Below are 12449 nucleotides of genomic sequence, written 5' to 3'. Positions count from 1 at the left end.
ATGGGCATGAAGAACAATTTCAAGCATTCCTTAGGGCTGCATAATTTGAGGTATCTGAATTACATAGGTGTTTTACAAGAGCAACCATATGGTTTAGATGTGACAATATAGTAGAATGTGCTCAACTAAGAAAACTGAAACTGGAAATGAAAGGGAAATACTTTACCGCAGCAGATCTCGTGAAAATCCATAAATACATTGACACAGTGTTATGGGAATGCAGTTAGGGATAACACTACAAGTGTACTGCCATGAGAACAGGAACAGCCATATGGTCAGCATGGTACCATAAGAAATCATCAGATAGTGAACATATGCACGAATTTTGCCGTAGGGATCCAGAATCGTGATGTTCTTATCAATGAGCAGTACATCTGTCATTGTAAGGAAACACAAACATAAGAATAATCTCCCGCCTATCATTATGGATGCAATAAAGTCAGTTTTTGAAATTTGAGTGAAGACTGAGCTGCTGAAGTGGTGTTTAGGTGGGCTTATCCAGAATAATAAGGGGTCATTAAATATAAAAAAAAAAGAATGGAAAATTCGCCCTAAATCAGGATTTGCTCGCACAAAACTGTACAGATTGCTGTAAATGATGTATCTAGGTTTTTTTACAATCTGCTTTACGTTGCACAAACACAGAGAGGTCATATGGCGACGATCGGATAGGAAAGGGCTAGGAAGCGACCGCTGCTGCTTGGTGACAGTACTTCCCAGGTGTAAGTCCCAGCCTTTTCAACACTTCAGGTCTTGCCTTCCTGACATCGTTCAATGTCAATACTACATCATTTACATCGAGCAATTGGCTGTGCGCTTAGTGTCACGTAACTATCAGCTTGCATGCAGGAGACAGTGAGCTCGAACCCCATTGTCGGCAGCCCTGAGGATAGTTTTCAGTGATTTCCCATTTTCAGACCAGGCAAATGTCAGGGTTGTAGCTTAATTGAGACCAGGGTCCCATCCTTCCACTCCCAGCCCTTTGACCGTTATTTTAGTGATATCGTGCTTCCATACACCTTATTGTACTCCAGCAACTTTAGACAGACGTCTTGCTCTCTGTGTGCGACGTAATTCATATGCGGGACATACAATAGCAATACGCCGTCTCCTACATTCAGGTGTCTGGTCATCAAGACTATCAATATCATAATCTGAATTCTCGTTGGCATCCAGCCACCAGATTAACTCATACAGTATTATCTGTTCATGTGCATGCCTGCGTGATATGATATTCTTGATGAAAGATCCCACTTCGCACTTTGATCAGTCTCTTTTGATATCCTTAATATGTTTGTAATCTCTTATCTCATCCTCCTTAACATCCCATAACCAAATATTCCTAATTTATTTACTTACACATTCTGTTGCTCCTGATTAGCAGCGCAACCATATTTATTATTTCCGTGATTCTCATTAAAATTAGATTTCATTCGCCTGGCAGTTTTCAAGGAGTAACACTTTTCAATTTGTTTTGGGTTCCCGTCAATTCCAGAGGTTCGAAAGTTGCCAAAGGTACACTGTAAAGTGGTTCGATGAAAAGCACGTTCATGCAAGTTGCTAGTCTAACTGAAAACGGGCTGTGAACGCCTACGGTTTGGAGTGGACGAACTCCACAGTCATGTGATAACTGTGTGAATATGGCGACTATGACCACTGATTCTCTATGGAAATGGGTATCCTGACTCCAGAATGCTTTCTGCACTAGTGTCAAAAAGTTACGCATGACTATGATGTGCAAAAGTATTCAAAGAAACAGTAAAATTGTACAAAAACATGATGAAAATTAATGACATGATTATCTGGTATACAACAGACTGAAATCACGTGAAACGAACAATTATTTTCTATTGCAAAGACACCTAAATCGGCAAATTAAGCATGCTCCTTCAAGAAACAGAGTAGAGTTTGAATGCGACCACCCCTAACAACCATACGCTCCTCAAGACGACGTGGCATACTGTATGATATGATTCAAGAGTTCTACTCACAGATGGTTCTATTCCTCAGTGCAATGTAGAGCTCTGGAAATATGTCCTTGGAGGAGGCTGGGGGCTGCAGCTCATCTCCTATGCATCCCAGGAATGCTCTATATGGCTTATATCTGGAGATTTTGATAGCCAGCCCTATGCGCTTGATACTTTCACCTTCAAGCAAATCATCGGCCAGGTTGGCTGTGAGCGAACGTACGTTGTCGTCCACGAATATGAAATTTGGGTCGACTGTTTCCTTGAAAAGTCTTACATGTTGTTCGAGTACCTCGTCTCCGTACCTATGGCCATTAATCGTACCACCAGTGAAGATGTGGAGCTCTGTGCGTGCATTGAGCATGATGTCTGCCCACATCAGTATTCTACCTTCACCAAACTGATCCATTCCCACGATACTCCTGGGGTTGTATCGTGCTCCACGTTATCTGCAGATGACAATATGATGAGAATCGTTGTCCAAATTTAATCTAAATTAGTTTGTGAAGAGCACATTCCTTCATTCATTCAGGGCCCAATTGCGATAGTATCAAGCCGACAGTAATCGGGCTCTTCTCTGCTACCGAGAAAGCGGGAAACACACTACTGGAAGTCTGGCAAAGAAACCAGTCCATTATGAATCTCTGGTGTACAGCCTGCTGAGGAAAGTGAACTCCTGAGGCAGCTACAAGTTCTGCTGAGAGTTGTCTTGCAGGCATCATCCGGTTTTGCCGTAAGGTTAATGACTGATTTCGGTCTTTTGTAGAGTTGTAGGATCTTTTTACGAACACAGTTCTAACGTCGTGCTCGATGGCCGCGAATGATACACCATTACCGAAAAGCACTACGGATGATCCGCGTTGATACACCAACAAATTTGGCAACTTCATTCACGGTGAGGTCATGAGCATGTCCGTTTTGCCAGTCTGCCACGCCTTTATTTCGAAACATCTTGATGCGCTGTTTCAATACAACCGCACACTACTACTCTGTCGTGGTCATATATTAGCGGTAAAGGATCTCATGGCCGCGACAAATGTGCTCTTTCAAGAGGGAGGATAATCTTTTGTCCGGTGTGCTTAATTTGGTTAATAACTCAAGAATGTATCTAATAAGGTTATATATTTTTGAGTGACTGACAAGGTTCTACTATATTTCGGGAAAGTGGTGTTGGAACCCTTCAGTATGACATATTGCTTCTCATCAAACTCTGTTATTGGTAATCACTTTACCGAGCTCGATAGCTGCAGTCGCCTACGTCGGCCAGTATACAGTATTCGGGAGATAGTGGATTCGAACCCCATTGTCGGCAGCCCTGAAGATGGTTTTCTGTGGTTTCCCATGTTCACACCAGGCAAATGCTGGGGCTGTACCTTAATTAAGGCCACGGCCGCTTCATTCCCAGTCCTAGCCCTTCCCTGACCCATCGTCGCCATAAAACCTACCTGTATCGGTGCGACGTAAAGCCAATAGCAAAAAAAAAAAAAAAAGTAATCACTTTTAGTCCCAGACAAATGTGCGAGTTACACCTCAGTAACTGATGCTCCCGAAATAGAATTGGCAGAAGTCTGAAGAAAGAACATTCCCACACTGGACAATTTGAGGATATCACTTTCTACCTCCACCAGCCATCTACCTAATGGATTAGTGCTGCCTTTCCCCTCTCGACAGCGATTTTAACAACAATATCTCTAATTTTATTTCACCATACATGGCTGAACTATCTTTTATTGAATTCCCGGACCAAGAAGATATGTGACAGGTCTTCTTCCAATCAGCCGGTCCCGTGGTGTAGGGGTAGCGTGCCTGCCTCTTACACGGAGGAACCGGGTTCAATTCTCGGACAGGTCAGGGATTTTTACCTGGACCTGAGGGTTGGTTCCAGGTCTACTCAGCCTACGTGATTAGAATTGAGGAGATATTGACGGTGAGATAGCGGCCCCGGTCTAGAAATCCAAGAAAAACGGCCGAGAGTATTCGTTGTGCTGAACACACGACACCTCGTAATCTGCAAGCCTTCAGGCTGAGCAGCGGTTACTTGTTTGGCCACGGCCCTTCCAGGGCTGTAGTGCCTTGGGGTTTGGTTTTGGTTCTTCCAATCAAACGCATGTTCTTGAATGGTAACTAGAGCTTGTAGCCTTCAGGTATTCAGTAACCAAGTAAATTAAAATATATTTTAGTTTTCATCTATAACACCTCCTTAGCGGTCATATAAATATGGATTTTGGTAGTGTGTCAGTGTTAGGTCTAATGTTGATGAAAATACGGTATCACATTTTAATAATGATTTTTTACAATTTCTACATGGACTGGTCAAACTTTTATAGTGAATCTGATAGCTAAAATTAACATATTACGACATAAAACTCAAACAGGACGCATATTTATGGATGTTTTATACAGTAGAATTGAAGTAAATTAAATTTGAGCTGATCTCCCGTTTCTCTCTGTCTGCGTGTTAGTAACACACACTATTTCGCTTACTTAATGACACACTTAATTAATTTTCAACTTAACCTAAATGAACTCATTCACGTCTCTCAAACGCATCTCCAGTCGCATGTCCATCTAACATACTCACACCTAATATTTTCGCAGTGCTAGAATGCGGACTCTGCATGCAGTTACTGAAGCAGTGTTTGTGGAAGAAACGACAGACAGTTTTCTGTACTAATGTATAGTATTTAAGATTGTGCAAAGTGATTGTTATAAAATCCTTACGTCTGAATTAACATGAATTAATCAAGTAATGGGAATGCAACCATTCATATTTTGAGACCTTTCTTTTAAGTTTTCAGTTTATATTTGAAGTAATTTTAGGGCACAAATAGGTTCATACATATATACAAGTACTGCTTATATTGGCTAATTGTTTATGTTGACCACTCATGGTCGTTATCTGTCAGCAAGCCCGAGGAATTTATATGAATTTTTCCTTGGAAGATGCAAATTTCACGAGTGTTATTTCAGTTTGAGAAAAAATGAACACACAATAGTTTCCGTAAAGTATATGTCTAGTGTGGACAGTATCCATAACATTCTTCTTTAGATTATTATAATTTTTTACATCGTTCTGTCCTACTAATTAACTCGATTGAACCAGCTTAGCTGATGTCTTAGCCTTTTCCTCCAAAAATCACTTCATCCTCTCGCTGAGCTTCTTCCTTTGTTATTCGGTGCAATTAATAGTGGCTCTTGTGTTGGTTTTGTCTTCAACTTGGTGATTGTCGATTTTGGTTCTGAATATACATCTGTCCTGTATAATGTCTTCCGAGATGTTGATTTCCTGGAGATCTGTTTCAATTTCACGAAGCCAGCTTTTCTTTGTCTTCTTCTTCTTATTATTATTATTGCTGTAGGTCTAATGAGAATTGCGTTTATCGTGGCACATGTCGCCTATTAAGAGCCTGAGCTTACCTAGTTGACTCTGTTCAACCAAATAATAATAATAATAATAATAATAATAATAATAATAATAATAATAATAATAATAATAATAATAATAATAATAATAATCATAATAATAATAATAATAATAATAATAATAATAATAATAATAATAATAATAATAATAGCAGAGTGTGGCCTCCAGAGTGGGCCAGTGCATGTCTTTCGAGTTGACTCTATATAGGGGACCTGCGCATCTGTGAGAATGGGGCCCTACGTAAGATGAATTCTAGTGCTGGATACAGCACAAACATCCATCTCCCGACCCAGGAGAATTAACAGTAGTATAATTGGGTGGTTCTGCCGCCTCCTCCGCCGCCCGCGGCGCGGGAAATTTGAATTCTGGCGGGAAATTTGAATTTTGGCGGGAGATTTGAATTTTGGCGCGAGATTTGAATTTGTAAACAAAGCCACGTGCTTTTTGACAGCTGTCATCGACAACAACGCATCGCTAACCTCACTGCTGCCATCTTGACGGGCCTAAACCTCACTAGTGCCAACTTAACCTAACTAGCATGAGGTAAACAAACCCACGTGTTTTCTGACAGCCACGTGCTTTTTGACAGACAACAACGCATCGCTAACCTCAGTACTGCCATCTTGACGGGCCTAAACCTCAGTAGTGCCAACCTAACCTCACTAGCGCGAGGTAAACAAAGCCACGTGTTTTTTGACAGCCACGTGCTTTTTGACAGATTTGTAAACAAAGCCACGTGCTTTTTGACAGCTGTCATCGACAACAACGCATCGCTAACCTCAGTACTGCCATCTTGACGGGAATAAACCTCATTGGTACCAACTTAACCTAACTAGCTCGAGATAAACAAAGCCACGTGCTTTTTGACAGCTGTCATCCGCCATATTTAAACTACAGAGCGCTGTGCTGCCCTCTTTAGATGTAAAATTCGTCACCTGTCATCGGCAGTGCTGCCATCTTGGCGGGCCTAAACCTTAGTGCTACCAACTTAACCTCACTAGCTCGAGATAAACAAATCCACGTGCTTTTTGACAGCCACGTGCTTTTTTGACAGCTGTCATCCGCCATCTTTAATCCATAGAGCACAGTGCTGCCCTCTTTAGCTACTTACCTTTGAAATGTGGTGGCGGATAATTTGAAAAATGCTTTTTGACAGCAGCCATCTTTGACCGCCGTGCTACACTCTTTAGCTAGTTACCTTTGAAATGTGGTGGCAGGTAATTCCACATGACAGCAGTCATCTTTAATCAAGAGAGCACCGTGCTGCCCTCTATGTGGTGGCGGCAAATTGAAAAATTCTACATGCTCTTGTTTGGAAACAAACTCACGCGCTTTTTTGACAGCCGTCATCCGCCATCTTTAATCAACAGAGCACAGTGCTGTACTCTTTAGCTAGATACCTTTGAAATGTGGTGGCGGCAATTTGAAAAATTCTATGTGCTCTTGTTGGGAAACAAAGCCACGTGTTTTTTTGACAGCTGTCATCCGCCATCTTTAATCAATAGAGCACTGTGCTGCTATCATGCGGGCAATTTCGTCAGCTGTCATCCGCCATCTTTAATCCAGAGAGAACAGTGCTGCACTCTATGTGGTGGCGGTAAATTCCATGTGCTTTACAAACCTATGTGCTTTTCTGACAGCTGTCATCCGCCATCTTTAATCCAGAGAGAACAGTGCTGCACCCTATGTGGTGGCGGCAAATTCCACGTGCTTTACAAACCCATGTGCTTTTCTGACAGCTGTCATCCGCCATCTTTAATCTAGAGAGAACAGTGCTGCACTCTATGTGGTGGCGGAAAATTCCACGTGCTTTACAAACCTATGTGCTTTTCTGACAGCTGTCATCCGCCATCTTTAATCCAGAGAGAACAGTGCTGCACTCTATGTGGTGGCGGCAAATTCCACGTGCTTTACAAACCCATGTGCTTTTCTGACAGCTGTCATCCGCCATCTTTAATCTAGAGAGAACAGTGCTGCACTCTATGTGGTGGCGGAAAATTCCACGTGCTTTACAAACCTATGCGCTTTTCTGTCATCCACCATCTTTAATCTAGAGAGAACAGTGCTGCACTCTATGTGGTGGCGGCAAATTCCACGTGCTCTTATTTGGAAACAAATTCTACTCGCTCTTCAGCTGTCATCCACCATCTTTAATCAAGAGAGCACCGTGCTGCCCTCTTTGTGGTGGCGGATAATTTGAAAAAATTCTTTTCGACAAGCAGCCATCTTTAATCCAGAGAGAACAGTGCTGCCCTCTTTAGTTACTTACCTTTGAGGCGGTTAATTTGAAAAATTCTTTTCGACAAGCTGCCATCTTTAATCCAGAGAGAACAGTGCTGCCCTCTTTAGCTACTTATCTTTGAGGCGGTTAATTTGAAAAAATATATTTAACAAGCTGCCATCTTTAATCCAGAGAGAACAGTGCTGCCCTCTTTAGCTACTTACCTTTGAGGCGGTTAATTTGAAAAATTCTATTTAACAAGCTGCCATCTTTAATGAAAAGAGCATCGTGGTGCTATCGTGCGGGTAATATTTTACGTCACAGCTGTCATCCACCATCTTGCATTGCTAACCTTAGTGCTGCCCTCTTTAGCTACTTACCTTTGAAACAAAAATCTATTTGACAAGCTGTCACCCGCCATCTTGCATCGCAAACCTCAGTGCTGCACTCTATGTGGTGGCGGATAACTTGAAAAAATCTTTTTGACAAGCAGCCATCTTTAATCAACAGAGCACCGTGCTGACATCTTTAGCTACCGCCATCTTACATCGCTTACCTCGCTGCTGCACTCTATGTGGTGGCGGTAAATTCGAACAAGTTTAATCACGCATCGGGAAAGCTAGAGTAAGCACGTGCTGCAGTGATGACGTCATTGTGCATGTTTAAACCCGTTCGTTGACTAAAAGCTTTAGTCTTCGAGAAACAGTGATAGAGTGTGGAGTGCAAACATGACGAAAACATTAATAGTTGATGTTCAAGGCTTTAAAGTGAACGGAAACAAACTTGTGTTTACAGAGGTGGCTGTGTTAGATTGCAGTGTGTTGTGGTCACCAAAACTTGTTAGTTTAGTATTTAGTCCACCGTTCCCTTACTGTTTGCAAACAGATGAAGATAAAGAGCAGACTCAGTGGATTGAAAACAATTTAGGTTTGATGTGGGGAGAAAAAGGAATACCTTATCGTTTTCTACCTTTAATGATGAATGCACATTTGTCAAGAGCAGATCTTGTTCTTTTAAAGGGTTGTGAAAAGAAAGAATGGTTGCGTGAGTTTCTACCATCATCATGTGAAGTTATCGACATGCATGAATTGGGGTGCCCATCATTTAAAACTCTTCCGAAAGAGCATAGCAGAGAAACAAGTAAACAGTCTTTACAACATGTAGGTATGCTCTTTGATTGGTTGTGTCGCAGTGCATGCCGGGAAGTGAACAACATATGTAAAGTGCAGTGTCGAAATAACCTTAGTGTAAAAGAAACATTTGTAGAGTAAAGACATCATGTCATTTCTAACAGATACTAAGTGTAACGCAGTTGAAAAGGCGATCGTAAAGTTTTATGCATGCAAAAAGAAACTAAACACTTTTACTGAAGAAGAGTTAAATGCATTACCAAAGGCATTTTTGGTTAATGTAGCTGCGAATGCTGTAAAGAAGATTTGGGAAAAGGTGCCTCGTGAGTGGACTCAAGATCCTGTTTTGTCAGAGCTTCAAACGTGTAGTTTACATCATGTACACGTGAGTTTAGCTAGAAGACCTTCTGTGAGACAGTGCCGTACATGTCAACTAATTAAACTGTATCACGGACCTAAAACTAACGAGTTGTCTTCGCTTATAAACACTTATCATGGCTGTGGAGAGAGTAAACAAGGAAAGGGTGAAGAAACGTGCTGGGAGAAAGATGAGGAAGCATGTTGGGCGTGGACTCATTAATAGAGTGATTGATCTTCTTTTCTTCGTGCTTCATCTCCCCTGCGGCCCTAGAACAAGTTCGCCTGACACGTAGTTACATGCTGCCTGCATAGAGTATGTCGTGTAGCTGTTAAAATCTTCTTCGTAGAGTCATGCTGTGTGTGTGTGTGTGTGTTATTACCTAGTGCTTTAGCTGCTCAGAAGAATATAGCAGCACTTGTCGTTGTTGGTGTAATAAAACGAAAACTGAATGACAAAGACCGTAAAATAAACAAAGGATAAAAATGTATATATTCTAAAATAAATATGAAATGTTAAAACATATTACAGGTGTTGTTTAATCCTACAGCATGTCCTAGTGACTTAGAAGAAAGGAAACGTAGAGGATAAAAAGAAAACACACATAAGATTTAAAGTACATCCTCTTTATTAATCCATGAATTAAAGCTGTTATTAAAACCAAGCCATTTAACATACAGTTTATTACCACGACGTCGAATAACACGTTCAACTAAATAGTGATCAGGATATTTTGTTTTCTGCAGTTCTTCGATGTAGAATCCTCCTTCAATAGGCTGTCCTCTGAGATCGCGAAGTAAATACGTAACTGGATTAGTAAGCTTAACACTTCTGATTTGAAAAATTTCAGTGCTCCAGTTAGGTGTGTATCCTTTTGCAAAGATAGACTTGTGTTTGCTGATGCGAACGAAATCACCTTCTTTAAAGCGATGGCGACGTGGATCAGCTGATTTAATTACAAGATGAATAGCATCTAGACGAGATGTATTCTTTGTAACAAGACGTGGCTTTGTTCCGATAGTGCGATGAGGTGTATCGTTGTACGTAGATAAAAGTCTAGGTAGCAGATCAATCCAACGATATGAACCTTGCGCTGTAAATTCTCGCCACATCATTGTTTTGAGTGTACGATTAAAGCGTTCTACAACACTTGCCTTGAGATTGCTGAACGTAGAGTAGTGTTGAATGCCAAGTAACTTGAGGTAAGAAGAAAAATCCTTGTTGTAAAACTCTTTACCTTGATCAGTTTGAAGAAGCCTTGGGCAGCGTTTCGGTTCTTCAACAATATGTTTAAATGCTTCTTTAACTTGAGCTGCTGTTTTAGAACGCACGGGTTGTGCAAAAGCAAACTTTGAGTACACATCGATAACAGTAAGTAGATACTTATACCCCTTATTACTAGAGGCATATGGAATCATTTCTACTAAGTCTGCTTGCCAGAGATCATCTTTTCCTCGTGTAATAACGCGTCTGCGACAGTAGGTGCGACGTGCTGGTTTATGTAACTCATGTGCGATGTTTACCTTTACAGGTGAGATCTTCTCTTGACGAGCCATTACAAAATAATACCGGCATAACGTAGTTCTCTTTCTATTTCTAGAATTTCTGATCCGTGACCAGTGTGACCAGCCTCTTGTGATGCTCTTAAAAGTTGTAATCGTTCAACGAGTAAGTTTGGGTCATTCCAGTATCTTACATCCACATACGGCAACAAAGGCTTGTAGATAACGTCTAGACTACGTGCAGTCGGAAACAGCTTAGAAATAAACTCACGATACTTGTAACTCTTATTCGCATTTACAGCTTCTGTTCTCCTGTAATTACGTCGTGTTGCATCAGTAGCAAAAAGTATTGCTTTATACTTTTTAAGATCATCTTGTAAAATTATATCCTTGTCAGGTATTCGTGAGAAAAGAAGTTCTAAGAGTCCTTTCGTAGGTTTATAGGTAACACCTTTAACAATGAGTTTGTTGCTATTAATCTTAACATTTGAATTTCCTATCCGGAAACAGTCATCTTCGTAGCGAATACCGTAGGTAGTGTCAGTTTGTCCTGTAAAAAGTTTTTCTATATAAGGTGCAAAGAGAGATCCATAGGTATCTTGAATAAAAGTTCTAAACTGATTGCGATACTCTGGTGTAATCATAACCTCAGACAAAGATGGTAGATTTTGCGTCGATGTAGTAGGTGTTTCAGCAATAACATCTGTAGTTAAAAACTCAACACGCTTAGATGGTGATGTATCATTAAGTTCTTCTTCTTCTTCTTCCTTATCTTCCTCTTGATCTACATCCTGCTTCTTCTCTTCAGTATCTTCTTCATGCTTTTCTTCTTCATGCTTTTCTTCTTCATGCTTCTCTTTATGATATGATGTTTGCATAGAAGCAAAACTTGAAGTAGACTGCGGTAATGAAGTAGAATTAAAAATTTCTTTGAGTGGTATACTTAGTTGTGTTTTTAAAAATAAATCCGTGTCTGCTTGAATACGTTTAAGCTCTTTAAATTTCCGTCGAATATTGTTTCGAGCTTGGATGATATGTTTTGTGATCTCCTTGCTAGATGTTAACATGATGGTGGTTTTTAATCAAGTAGTTACTGCAATTCTGTGTTAATGCATATAAAATGATCGAAACCCATGCGATATCGTCCATGCTGTACATCACTTTCTTTATCAATAACTAAAAAGCTGTAACGGTGTAATGACCAACATTTAGCACACATACGTTTAAAGTCATCGAATGTCATATCAGTGTTAACATGATCGTTATACACATGTCGCATGTTGCGCTCATCTTGCCGAAAAAGGACAATAACATTTGCGTTGTCGCGTATCAACTGCTTAGGCACACGAGAATAGGTTTGGCACAAATAGATGCAATCAACATATTTATGCCGACCCATACTAAAGAATGCACGAATAACGTTTTGCTGTTCTGTTGCAACATCATCAAAGATCATAAGAGAATTAGGAAGCACATCGTCTGGTGATGGTACTTGCTCATGTGAATTAAATTTAAAATATCTTATTCCATCTTTAACTAGATCGTGCATTACAGTTTGTAGAATAGTATATAGCGGCTGATAGAGTGACTTTGCGAAAACGTAAATATTCTCGAAGCGTACACCATTTACAGAAGTAATAAGTGTGAGTAAAAGATTTGTTTTACCCCATCCCGACGGACCTGATATAATACATCGAACAGTAAAAGGAAACAACGTTCCATGACGTTTTCTTGTAGTTGTACTAGAACTAGGTAAGAGATGTGGTACAATGTCGGTAACAGGTAGCGTGTCTTGCTGCTTTATAATCTTCATGATAACTGAATCATAAAGTACGTAATAGTAATAT

The sequence above is a fragment of the Anabrus simplex genome, chromosome 1 (genome assembly GCF_040414725.1).
Source record: "Anabrus simplex isolate iqAnaSimp1 chromosome 1, ASM4041472v1, whole genome shotgun sequence".
Taxonomy (NCBI): domain Eukaryota; kingdom Metazoa; phylum Arthropoda; class Insecta; order Orthoptera; family Tettigoniidae; genus Anabrus; species Anabrus simplex.
The sequence above is the reverse complement of the archived record's forward strand: the minus strand, read 5'-3'. Positions refer to the sequence as shown.